The sequence below is a fragment of the Lepisma saccharinum genome, chromosome 15, assembly GCF_977018435.1.
Source record: "Lepisma saccharinum chromosome 15, izLepSacc3.1, whole genome shotgun sequence".
Lineage (NCBI taxonomy): Eukaryota > Metazoa > Arthropoda > Insecta > Zygentoma > Lepismatidae > Lepisma > Lepisma saccharinum.
In genome coordinates, this window is record NC_139243.1 from 69,052,240 (window position 1) to 69,065,391 (window position 13,152).

Below are 13,152 nucleotides of genomic sequence, written 5' to 3' on the forward strand. Positions count from 1 at the left end.
TCTGGAAGAATATTAATCCATTTATAATTACCTTGAAATGTAAATTGTTTATACATAAGATTTTTTAGGGTTTTGTTGAATCTCTCTACAATTGAGGCTTTGAGATCACTGTAACTCGAATAATGTTTTATTGACTGGCTTTTAATAAATTGTTGGAACACAGAATTATAAAATTCTTTGCCATTATCTGTTTGCAAATAGCGCGGTGATCTTCCACTCTGATGGATGATTGTCCTGAAGGCTTCTGTAACACATTTTCCAGTCTTGGATTTGAGTGGCACAACCCAGGCAAATTTTGAAAATGTGTCTATTACAGTGAGTAGATACTTGTAGCCCTTGTTGATTTTGTCTAAGTTTTTCAGATGTCCTCTTGCCATTTCAATCAAGTCCCCTTGCCATAAATCATCTATGCCTTTTGTGACTACTGGCAGTCTCTTATAATTATGTCTGGCTTGTCTGTGTAATTCATCAACAATAATTTCTCTAGACATAATATGAAAACAAGAATATTGCAACTACGGGGTGTTCAGCAGCTGATACTACAGGATTTTCTAAATATAATTTGTCCCCTATTTGTATTTTAAATTCCAGAGAGCCATCATCTTCAGCATAGGCTGTTTCTAATGTATTGGGATATGTAAAATCCTCTAACTCTACACTGGTGATTTTTGGTTTGTTGTCAGCATTTGTTATTGATAAGGTGGGGTAGTGGTGTGCCTGTGGTTGTAGCCAATATTTGATCTTGATTGGTCTCAATGTGCCCCCAACAAAAAATTGGTAATAAAATTGTGCAGGGGACAGCATATATATTTTGCCACCTGGTGTAAATGGTGAATCATATTCTTTGTTGGGGATGCTGTACAATTCAAGAATTACTGTATGTTTTGGATTCTCAATTATGCCTGTTATTTCTTTTTCTGCTGTAAGCAATCTGCTTGTTACAGATTCAAGGTGCTCATTGATGGTCCTAACAACATCATCATGGCCTGGCTTGATCTTTATGTCCACAACAAATTTTTTGTATTGTTGCACAATTTCTTGTAGCTGGGTGGCAAAAACAGACAGGGCATTTGCTTGATTGGATTCCATGGTCCCTAGCTGTTGCTTGATATTAGCTACAATTTGTTGCAAATTTTCAATAACTGCCAATTTTGAATTTTGAGCAGTAAGATCATGGACCTGTCTTCTGATATCCTCAAACAGGGCATGCAGTTCATTAATATGTTGATTAGTTGGTAGAGTGGCCACTGTCTGAGTAAGTTGTTTGATCTCTGTCTGGATATTCTTGATATCTTCTGATTTCAATATGCGATTCACTGCCCTCTTTATATTTTTAAGTTCCTGTGATGTAGGGAGATTTGATACAGTATTTTGCAAAGATTCAAGTGCCAATTTCACATTATTTAATTCAGAAGCATCAGCCACATTTTGCATAGCATTTTGGAGCAGGGCTATATCTGCCTGAGAGGGTGTAGATTGTTGTAAAATTTCAAGTTTTGTTTGGATATCATCGATCAAGTGATGAAAAAAAGATAGTTCAGATTCAGTGTTGAGGTTTTCAAGCTTTGTGATCTGTTCCTGGACACTTACAAGAGTGTCTACAATCCCGGGCAGGCGGGATTCTTGTACATTTGTCAAATCACTTTGCACTGCTGCTATTGTACCCTCAAGATGGGTTATGGTACTTTGAATTTTTCCAAAATCTTCATATGTTTCAAGTTGCAGCTTGATATTTGCAACACTCCGAGTTATTGGACTCAAAGCATCAGAAGATGGCAAGTTGTTCATAAAATTTTCAAGTGTCTCAATTTTTTCTTTAACCTCGGCTATGGCATTGTTCAAGGGGTCCAGATTAGGTATTTGGAGTGACTGAATCTGTTCCTTTAGAGTGGAAATCACTAGATCAAAATCTTCTTGTGATTTTATGCTTTTGACAATTGTTTGGAGCTGTGTCTGGACATTATTTATCTGCTCTTCTAATTGCTGTTTCAATTGCTCAGAGTTGTTAGCCTGGGTCTTAAATTTGGCTTGAAGAGCTGCTACAGCTTCTTCTAAACTTTGAAAATTATCCAATGTGGCCAAGTCAGTATATTTTTGAAGCAGCACTTTCAGTTCTGAATCAATTTTAAGAAGAGGGTCCATGCATTGTGATTGCAAATTTGTAATTTCTAATTGAAGACTGGCATTGAGTGTGGTTTGTAAAGCTTGTAAATCACTTCTTAATTTCTTGACTCTGACATCAAGCATCAGAATCTCATCACTGTGATCTTCATGCCTTGTGTGGCCAAATATATCATTAGGCATTTTTGTTTTAGTGGTTATTTATTATTGAATATCTTATTCTTAATTCTATAAAAAAGGGTATAAGCTTGTCATATGATCCAGGGACCTCAATATATAAGCAGTCACCAGCAGAAACAGTATATACAGTGCCAGAAATCATGTTTGAGTGCTTAATTCTATAAATATTTCTCCCTACTGAAATTTTGACATCACCCTCAGAAGTTGTAATAAATTGCAATTGACCACCTACAGGTAATTGGTAATAATTTAAATTATTGTTAAATATGTACAATGTTTTACCTGTTTCATCATCAACATCTGTAAATATGCTGTTCACATGAATAATTAACAAGCCACTTAGTTTAGATATCATATCAGAAGAGGGTTGTGGTGTTGGCAGCTCCATAATAGCCTGTTTTTTGAACCCAAATAAGTTCATAGGCATGTTTATTTATTTCAAATCATGCTCTGTAATTGGGCATTGATTGCCATTTTTCAAATCACAATGACCTCATGGTAGAGTATGTATGCCACATGATAAAATGCATCTCTTATCATCATGTGGGTCCAGAGCCACTTTTCTTACAATATTGCTAGTCAATAAGTGATCCACACTCTGAATTCTATTTTCTGATGTTCTGATTGTGCTACATGATTTGAGACAATTTTTGTAATCCTCAAATTCAAGCTCTTTTTCCACAATCACTCTGCCAATGCCCTTGGCTTTTTTTGCAACAGCGCCACTACATGTTTCAAAACTGTACATCTTGGCCCTTAACCCAGCAAATGCCACAATAACATCACCAAGTGTCTCATCTTTTAACTTGCCAGGCACCTTTTTGTTGTGGTGTTGAATCTTTGTATGTTCACTGGTATCAAAGTATTGAAACAATTCAGGCTGTGCTATATCTTGATAAACATCTTCTGTTTGAATATCAAGAACAAAACTATCAGTGTCCATGTACATCAATTTTACACAATCACCATAAAAAGGTTTCAACACATCATAATAAAATTTTAACATGTGTAATTTGGCCAATTCCAATATCACAGCCCCTACATAAATAGGCTTATCAAATTTGATCTTTGTTTATTTCATGTTGAAAAGTGCCATATTATCTTCATAAATTCTTCTGTAATTGAAGTTGGGCTTTGCTATCAATTTTTTGCTCCGGCTGGGGTTAGTAATTATTTTAACATCAGTATGTTTTCTGACATTTTCAATTGTTTTGCCATACACTGAATTGACCATCAATTTAAACAAGGTCTTATCAAATTGGCTCAATGCAGATGTTCGAAGCTCTGTGTTTGTATCAATATATGGTTTCAACCATCTTGAGTGCCTGAACCTCAAAACTTTTCCAACTTTGGTCACTTGAACACCATGATTCATCAGGAACTGGAGGTTTTTGTAATATATGACATAATCCTGTTTCGGCTCCAGAGTCATCATCAATTTCTTCTGTTTAGAGCCAGGTGAGCACTTAACCTCGGGAATTGGGGGCAGATCAGAAAATGTGTTGTGTAAATTATCTGGAATTGTCAGATCAACCTCTAAGAAGAGGCCATAGTCACTGTCATCAAAATCTTTAAGATCTTCAATATTGAAATTTTCAACCCACTCAAGCCCTGCATATGGCAGTTTTTTCATCATGGCATAACCATAGAGGCTGTTTGCATCTACATACAGTATATAATTTGATGGCAGTGCTGGATCATAATCAGGAATATATTTGTTATTTGCTCTGGCATATCTCTGAGAACATTGCACCATGCCTCCTCTTATACATTGTTCCATAAACAGATACATATCTTGATCCTGGATCAGATCCAATTGCATTTTAGTGTTCAAAAACATTGCAGACCATGCTAGGCCCGGAGCACTGTAAAAATATATTGGATCCAGCTTATAATTTTCCATGGAAGATTTTCTGAATGCCTGTAGTATATCAGCTAAGAGGGTCACATCAAGTTTTAAATAAGCCTTGTGATAATCACCAAATGTCTTGCATTTTAAATTGTTCCACATCAATTGGGCATGGTGATAATCATCATCAGTGATTCCAGATGCTCTGATTTTGCTGTAAAACTCTTGCTGTGGTGGCAGAGAACACTCATCAAATTTAGAAAAATCTGTAACATAATCATATGGATATACACCCTTCCGCCTAATTAATTTCAGGTCCTGATTTGGAAACAAAGCACATGTGATTTTGAATTGTTCATCAGATAATTGAGTGGCCAGTGTAGCCAGGCTAGCCGATAAAATTCTGTATGAATCAAGAAATCTTAAGTGAATAGAAACACCATTAACTTTAATTATTTTTTTAATGGCAATATATTTCTCATCATTTTCTGCTAAAATATTTAAATTCTGCTTGTCAAAACCCTCGTACCTGATCAAATGATGGAAATCATAATTGGATGCTCCATGGCAAAATATAGGGACAAATTTTGGTCTCTGGATCATAATATTGCAGTTATTACACAGGGCCATTAAGAATTTACCATCTCTATGGGAATGGTGTTTCACCTTGTTATTTGTATCTGAAAATTCAGAATCACATACCGGGCATTTTTCTACATTGTTGAAATCTTCAATCTGTTTCTCTGTTAAAGGCAACATGGGTTTTGATTTTAATAAGACATTAGATGCTATGTCATGGCACTCATTTTCTATTCTATGTGCAAATTCTTTGATGGCATCTGCTCCCATGTATAAATATTCTTTACTAACCACACCACCCTGTACAACCACATAATAAAAGCTGGAAGGTTCATGTAGCTGGTATGGTGTAATTGAAGATTCATCAGGGTCTGGGCTACAGAATGCAAGAGGTTTGAGATTTGATTCAAAATCACAGACTATATATGCTGGGTGTTCCAACAAGGCTTCAAACTTTTTGAATTTTGCATTTTCACTTGGCATTGGCATCTCCATATGAACAGGTTTATGGTTGCCACAGTATTTCAGATGCTCAATTAACTTGTTTTTAGCAATTTCTGCTTTCTCTTTACAAACACCATTCACCATTTTTCTACCATCAAATACAGACAAACATCTTCTGCACAACTTGAATATTGTATTGGATTTGCCTTGTTGTGTTCTGACTAAAGCTTCAAGATTATGTATCAGAGTGTAATGATTTGTGCCATCCTTTTCAATTAAGAGCAGATCAATCGGAATAGCAGATTCATCATCAAGTGTATTGATTCTGAGAGGATCTATCAAGTAATTGTCACGGCCAGTAGAACAAGTAAATACATTAATAGATAATTGTTTGCCATTGATGTGCCTGGCCTTTTTTTCAAATTTATCAATATTCTGAACAGGCATTGGATATTCTAAACCCTCCATTGCTTCATCAAAATTGTGTTCATGCTGTTTATAATAAGTTATTCGCTCAGGATGCCTTGAAACTGGATACAAAGCAGCTAAAATACACCACAAAAAGCATTTCTGGTCATTATTTTTTATATTAACCACGGCTGTTTTGTTTTTGATATTGGCAGGTAATGGCACATAAGTGGAACCTTGTAATGGGTTGAATTCAGAAATATTAACATATAACTTGTGTGAAGATCCGCATAGGCTCCATCCTGACTCTTTTGCAGCAAATTCAGAGTGTTTAATATTCAATTGATCTATCAAACTGCTTATTATTTTGTCCGAATTTGCATTTGAATATACCGGTACAGTTTCTGTTATGTGGGGCTGTGTAAATTTTGTGCCATTTGGCTTCTTATATTGTGTAAACAATTTGAGAGACAGCTTATAAGAGCCATTTTGTGCATTTAGAATTGCCTGCACATCTGGATTTATACTATTTAAAAAATTCTTAATGTCACATCTTGGCTCTGATACAAAACGGTGATCCCTTAATTGGCCACTAAAACTGCTATGGATGGGTTCATAGCGTGGCTGCTTTGCCGGTCCAGCATTAACAGGTGTTTCATGCTTTCTTTTCAGACCAGATGTAGATGGTTGAGGGGGCAATGTTGATAACTGTGCAGAACAAGAGCCCACATGTCTATTGAAATATGCCTTGCTAAATATTTTGTTGCATTTGGGACATATTTTAGTGGGAGTTCTATATTTGCCTGGGTCACAATTTTTTTGGTGTCTGGCCCAATTGGGGCTGGATATATTCTTATTACACTGATTGCAATATTTTTGATTTGGCATTTTTGTTGTTGGTTTATTATATAAGATTTCCTGGGGTTCAATTCAAAATTTTGTACTTAATATATATATATATATTTTGTTCAGCTGTGTGCTTTGTTTATTTCTTGTGTATATTTAATATGTTAATATTATTAATTTTTATTCTCAGTTTATTATATAAAATTTTTTGGGTTTTAAACCAAAACTCTATGCTTATTATGACAGGTTGTAAGGCCAATAGCCTACAAGTGGAAAAAAAGAATAAATATTGATCTACACTGACCCTCCGCAAATACCTGCACAGACATGCATGTCCTAGAAAGGCAATAACCTTGCGCCGTGTTATGTATTGATTTTTGTACAACAGGCTGGGGCAAATATAAGCCTGACTCTAAATATGCGTGGATTACAACAAACAAGCTGGATGTAACAAATATCAGATTTTTTATACAAAATATAAACCCTTTTGTTCAATATACCAGAAATATATTTAATATGAATAATATATTAAACCAAACAGGCCTGTAAGTATGAGAAGCACTGTAACAACACATCTGTTCTCCTCAGCCACTCTCACAATACTGGCTGAGGAGTAGCGCAAAATCTCTTTATATACCCTAAGCATGGATTAAAACATCTGAAGCAACAAAGCAATCAGAATATAACACATCATCACATTATGTCATAATTAACCAATCAGAAAACAACACATGCACAATATTGGATAATAATTTGTTGCACAGCATGATGCAAGAGCTCTTGTCTCTTGCATCATGCTGGATAATAATTTGTTGCACAACATGATGCATGTGTGTGTGGGTGTGTGTGTGTGTGTGTGTGTGTGTGTGTGTGTGTGTGTGTGTGTGTGTGTGTGTGGGTGTGTGTGTGTGTGTGTGTGTGTGTTAATACGTTTGGCCTAGTTTTAGGTGTGGGCAAAAAAAATATCAAGAAGGGCATATTTTTAACAAATTTATGGACAACAATCTCACAGAAGTGCCTTTTTATAAGTGTAGGCAAATCAATCTGAGGGGGGTCATCATTTGTACACTAGGATTCAAAATTCTTAAAATTAAGAGCATATCACACTTGAAGAATTGGGGAATAAGGGCATCTTGGCATAATTTTAAGTGTGGGCAAATCGGGCTGTTTAATTATATGAGCTCATCATTTGTACACTTGTAAGTGGTCCTGGTTATACCACAAATCCTACTACTAGTAATATTTTTCTAGTTTGCTTCGCTCTCAATATAAACGTTTCTAATAAGTAACAAATTATAATTGTTATCCCAAAAAACTGTGTATGTGTGTGTGCGTGTATGTAATATGTTTTGTTAATGATGACATACTGGATACCAAATAATGTAAAAAGTAAAGTGCTCCCCTGTGCTTTTCACCACGCCATGTAGGCGTATAGAGAGTGTGGAGTTTGGGCTCTATACTTTCTTGATCATGGCCGAAGGTGGCCGCCTTTACCCGCCAGAGTTCCCCCCATGTACCCACTTTATACGACGCTGGGTGGGCGGCCGTGCCGCTTGAAAAGATGGGAAAAAATCCCGGTTCGCCTCCGCCGGGGATCGAACCCGGGTCTTTCTCATGGTAGTCAGACGCCCTAACGATTGAGTTCTAGGACACAAAATAATGACTAAAACTATATGCGGGAGTGCTCTGAAAATACTAAATAGTTAAAATCTGAAAATGTGTTGTGCTTATTGATACATAGAAATTATTCTCAGTTGTAATTAATAATGGTAATTATGAAAATATTTCGTTGTGGAATTGTATTACAATTAAAGAACAGGTATACCAGTTTTTTCAGTGATTTTATAGTAAAAACAGTATGCTATTCAGCGCAGCTTTGTGTTTGTGTGAATTCACTGAAAACCGCAAAAGTAGCTTCTCTACGCCTAGCTGTATCTTTTCTTCGTTTTATTATTGCTGGAGCCAGAAGAGTGTTTTTTTTTAAAAAAAATATTTATTATTATTTGGACATAGTATCTATCTCCCAATCGATTCCGGAGAATTTTCGTGCCTCAAATTCATAGTGAGATATCAAACAAATTACAAGACATTCAGAAAGCTCTAGACATTGAACCTTCGACCATACCTGGCCTGTCTGCAACACGGTGGGCATCACACAGCCGTGCTGTGGATGCTGTTGCTAAAAACTATAAGGTAATTTGCTTAGCTTTGGAGGAAGAGCACGGACAAGCATCTGCTGAAGGACTTCTGAAGAGCCTGAAGTCCATTTTCAACGTAGCTTTCTTGTTTGTATTCCAGCACATATTAGGAATTACAAGAGGATTAAACGACTTTCTGCAAAGAGAAGATGTAACTCTGGCAGATGCGCATGCATTTATTTCGTCTGTTCAGAAGACACTCCAAGATTTAAGAAACGAAGAAAAGTCACGTGACATGTTTAATAGGATAATGAAATTTGCTGAAGATAATGAAGTTCAGGTTCCTCAGCGAGGCACCAGGAAAGCTAGTTCTTCAGCCAACTCCCAGCTTTCAAATTTTTTCATCACCTCAAGTATCCCGAAGAAAGTCGGAATGCATTTTGATGAAGTATTTTTTCGTCGAAGAGTGCTCTTTCCTGTACTGGACGATATAACAAATGAATTCAATAGACGCTTCTCGGATGAGAGTAAATATGTAGTTGCTGGAGTGCAAGCCTGCCATCCCCAATCTTCCAACTTCTTAGATAGAGGCACCCTTGAAGCCTTCGCACAGAAGTTTGATATCAAATATAACCAACATGAGATTGAGGTACTACAAAACTATGTTCGTAATATAAAACCAACAACCACACTAAACAGCATTTCTGACCTGCATTCAGCTTTGCCGGAAACAATTTTTCCAATTACAGCAGAGCTGTTACAAGTAGCATTAACGTTACCAGTAGGCTATCATCTTATGCGTGTGAACGATCTTTTAGCGTGCACAAGAGATTAAAATCTTACCTCAGAAACAAATCAAACCAAGAGAGAACATCTGCTTTGGCAACCATAAACATAGAACAAGAAATTTCAACGTCATTAAATGTTGATCGTGTCATAAACTCGTTTGCATTACAAACGAAGCGACGTCATTCCTTGATAGTTCCAAGAATGTAACTTCCGGTAATGGCCTCGGTCTCAAGATTAGCAATTGCTACGTAAGTAAGCACGAACACAAATGTGTCAACAGTCCACAGCTGCGACTCCTGTATATAGTTTAAAACTGTGTTTACAAGCTTCGTTGTACTGATTTTTGCATGTCTCAGCAGAGAGGAAATTTCAAAAACATTTCTCCTCTGAAAGTGCTAAGCAGATTTCGTAAATTCTGAAAAATGAATATGTGTAAGATTTCATCTGTAGGTTTGTTTGTTTGATTTGTTGTCTTCACTTTATGCACATAAAGGCTAATCAGGACTGGACCTACAGTTTAAAGTGGGATCCGAACCATTGTGCCATTATCTCCACCGGATATCGAACCCGGGACCCCTTGATTACAAGGCGAAGACCTTACCACTACACCATCGGCGAGGCCCTTTCACCTGTAGGTTTGGAAGAATCCTCATGATGGTTCCATTTGTAGCTGTGTTGAAAATAAATATAGTAGTTTTGTCTTTCCGGAAACTTAATATCAAATATCTTGACAGACAATAATGCAATCATCTCCAGAATAGCTAAATAGGAAAAATCCTGCACAGAATAATTTATCAGATGTCAAGAAATCAGCTTAGCACTTCCACAGTAGTTTCGATAAAAAAGAAGAAGTTGTCATTCAGACAGGCAGAAAGTAAAATACATTAAGAAAACTGTAAAGTAATAGTTTAATAGTAGTACTTTCATAAATTGATTTGCTTCCTGAAAATTCTTGAACTCTAATGTTTATTTGACCTCCAGTATTCACATATATATTATATACACTTCGTAGTAGTTTTATATACCAATGCACTATATATGTAGCAATATTATAATGTAATATAATGTACATATAAAACATTATATATATATATATATATATATATATATATATATGTGTGTGTGTGTGTGTGTGTGTGTGTGTGTGTGTGTGTGTGTGTGTGTGTGTGTGTGTGTGTGTGTGTGTGTGAATCACACAGAGTTGTTTAACTTTACTGTCTGGTAATATTTGCATAGGAACAAATTTTAGATTTGGCCCCCCGAACTGATCAACCTAGCTACGTCCCTGTTCTAAATTATGTAACCTTCTCCACTCACCTGTCTCCTCATCCCTTTTAGGTCCAAAGATTTTCCTAAGGATCTTATTTTCAAATACTCTCAATTTATGTTCCTCTTTCAATGTAAGGGACCAAGTTTCACATCCATATAATACTACAGGCAAAATTACTGTTTTGTATATTTTAACTTTTAGTTTCTTAGATATTAAACGAGAAGACAAAAGTTTATGAAGAGAGAAGTAACATGCATTTCCTGAATTAAGCCTACTTTTTATTTCCTCCTTAATATAATTTTCATTTGTTAATATTACTCCTAAGTATTTGAATTTGGAAACTGGTTCAAACGAGTTGTTATCAATAATTAGATTTTGATTATTACCTAACACTTGGTTTCGGCCTGTAAGCATATATTTAGTTTTCTCTTTGTTAACTTCCAAACCTATCTCTTTAGCAGTTTTGAAAAATATTTTAGCATTATTCTTAATTGTATTCACATCATCCCCCAGTAAGTCTACATCATCTGCATATGCTAACAACTGAGTCACACCATTTAATTTTAGTCCTTCTTTAGTTTCTTTTACCTTCCTAACAGCATATTCTAAGGCAAAATTAAAGAGCAATGGAGATAATGCATCTCCTTGTTTTAACCCATCATGAATTGTAAAGTTGTCAGACATATTAACACCCACACGAATTTTACTTTCTGTTTCACTGGTGCATATTTTTATCATACTAACAAGCTTCTTAGGTATTCCAAACTCTACTAATATATTATATAATTTATCTCTTTTGACCGAATCATATGCTTTTTTGAAATCAATGAATAACTGATGGACATTTTGATTATATTCCCACTTTTTTTCAAGTGTCTGTCTGATGTGAAAAATTTGATCTGTAGTTGATCTGTTACGTTTAAATCCACATTGATAATCACCTATAATTTCATTAGCATATGGGGTTAATCTTGTTAAAATAATGTTAGATAATATTTTATATGTTGTTGAGAGTAGAGAAATTCCACGGTAATTATTGCAGTTCATTTTATCACCTTTTTTAAACACAGGAACAATTATGGATTCTTTCCACTGTTGAGGGATTTCTTCTTTATTCCATATTAAACAAATTAATTTATGAATTTGACATATTAATGAATTTCCACCATATTTAATTAACTCAGCTGGTATTAAATCAATGCCAGGTGCTTTGTTATTCTTTAACCTTTTAATAACATCTTTAACTTCAGTCAAGTTAGGTTCTGGAACTAAAGGTTCTGCTGTGTGTACTTCATTCACTTCAGATTTATCTCCTACATGGACATTTAAAAGGTCATTAAAGTAGTTCTTCCATCTATTTAGAATATCGCTTGGGTCAGCTAGAAAATCACCGTCTTTATCTTTTATCAAGTTTACTTTAGGTTGCCACCCCTTTCTAAACTCATTTACACCTTTATATAAATCTCTGATATTTTTATTTTTGCTGTTTGTTTCAATTTCGTTAATTTTGCTTTTCAAGTAATCTCTTTTCTTACTTCTAAACGTGCGGTTAACTTCTCGCTTTATTCTATTATAATTGTTTAGATTTGTATCATCAGAGTTATTTAACCACCTAAGTCTAGCCTGATTTCTTATTTCTATTAGATTATGACATTCATTATCAAACCATGGCTTACTTTTTCTCGGTTTATGGTATCCTATACTTTCTTTAGCTGCTGATTCTATTGCATTACGTATGTGCTCCCAATTCTTATTTACGTCTGTTTCATTTATATTTTCATCATCATTTAAATCCTTCAAAATATCAAATCTATTTGACAGTTTAATTTGGTAATCTTTCTTAATTCTTTCATCAGTAAACTTTCCTGCATCAAATTTTAGAACTTTTAGATTTTGTTGCTTATGATTTAACACTGAGTGTCTTTCTCTTAATTTAGCAATTACTAAATAATGGTCACTGGCACAGTCAACACCTCTATGTGTACGAACGTCAATTATACTAGTATGTCTTCTCTTATCAATGAGAATATGATCTATTGCCTTCTCGATGCCGCAGTGAATACGTTTTCGCCTAGTAATCAAGGAGTCCCGGGTTCGATACCTGGTGGAGGCACATAGTGGTTCGGATACCACTTTAAACTGAAGGTCAGTGGTGTATTGGCCGCCCCCGCAAGCAGTGTTCTCTCTCTGATGCTGAAATTTTCATTAATTCTAGTAATTCAACAGAAAATGCCGATTAAAAAACCATTTACGAAACATATGTAACACATCAATGAAGCAATTCAAACTCTTTGAGATGAACACTGACTGCAAGTATCCGTTTTTATTCTGTCGGTAAAGTTAGAACATGTTCGTTGTAACGTATGAGCTAACGAGCTCCATGTTCATCATTACTATTTTTAAAATTCTAGGAATTTAGTAATACAATGACTGTAATGATAAGCAGATGCGCCGAGCGACTTCACATATACGTACGTCCCCTCCGAGATGCTAAATGAATTTACTTGCTAGCAGATGGTCATCAAAAA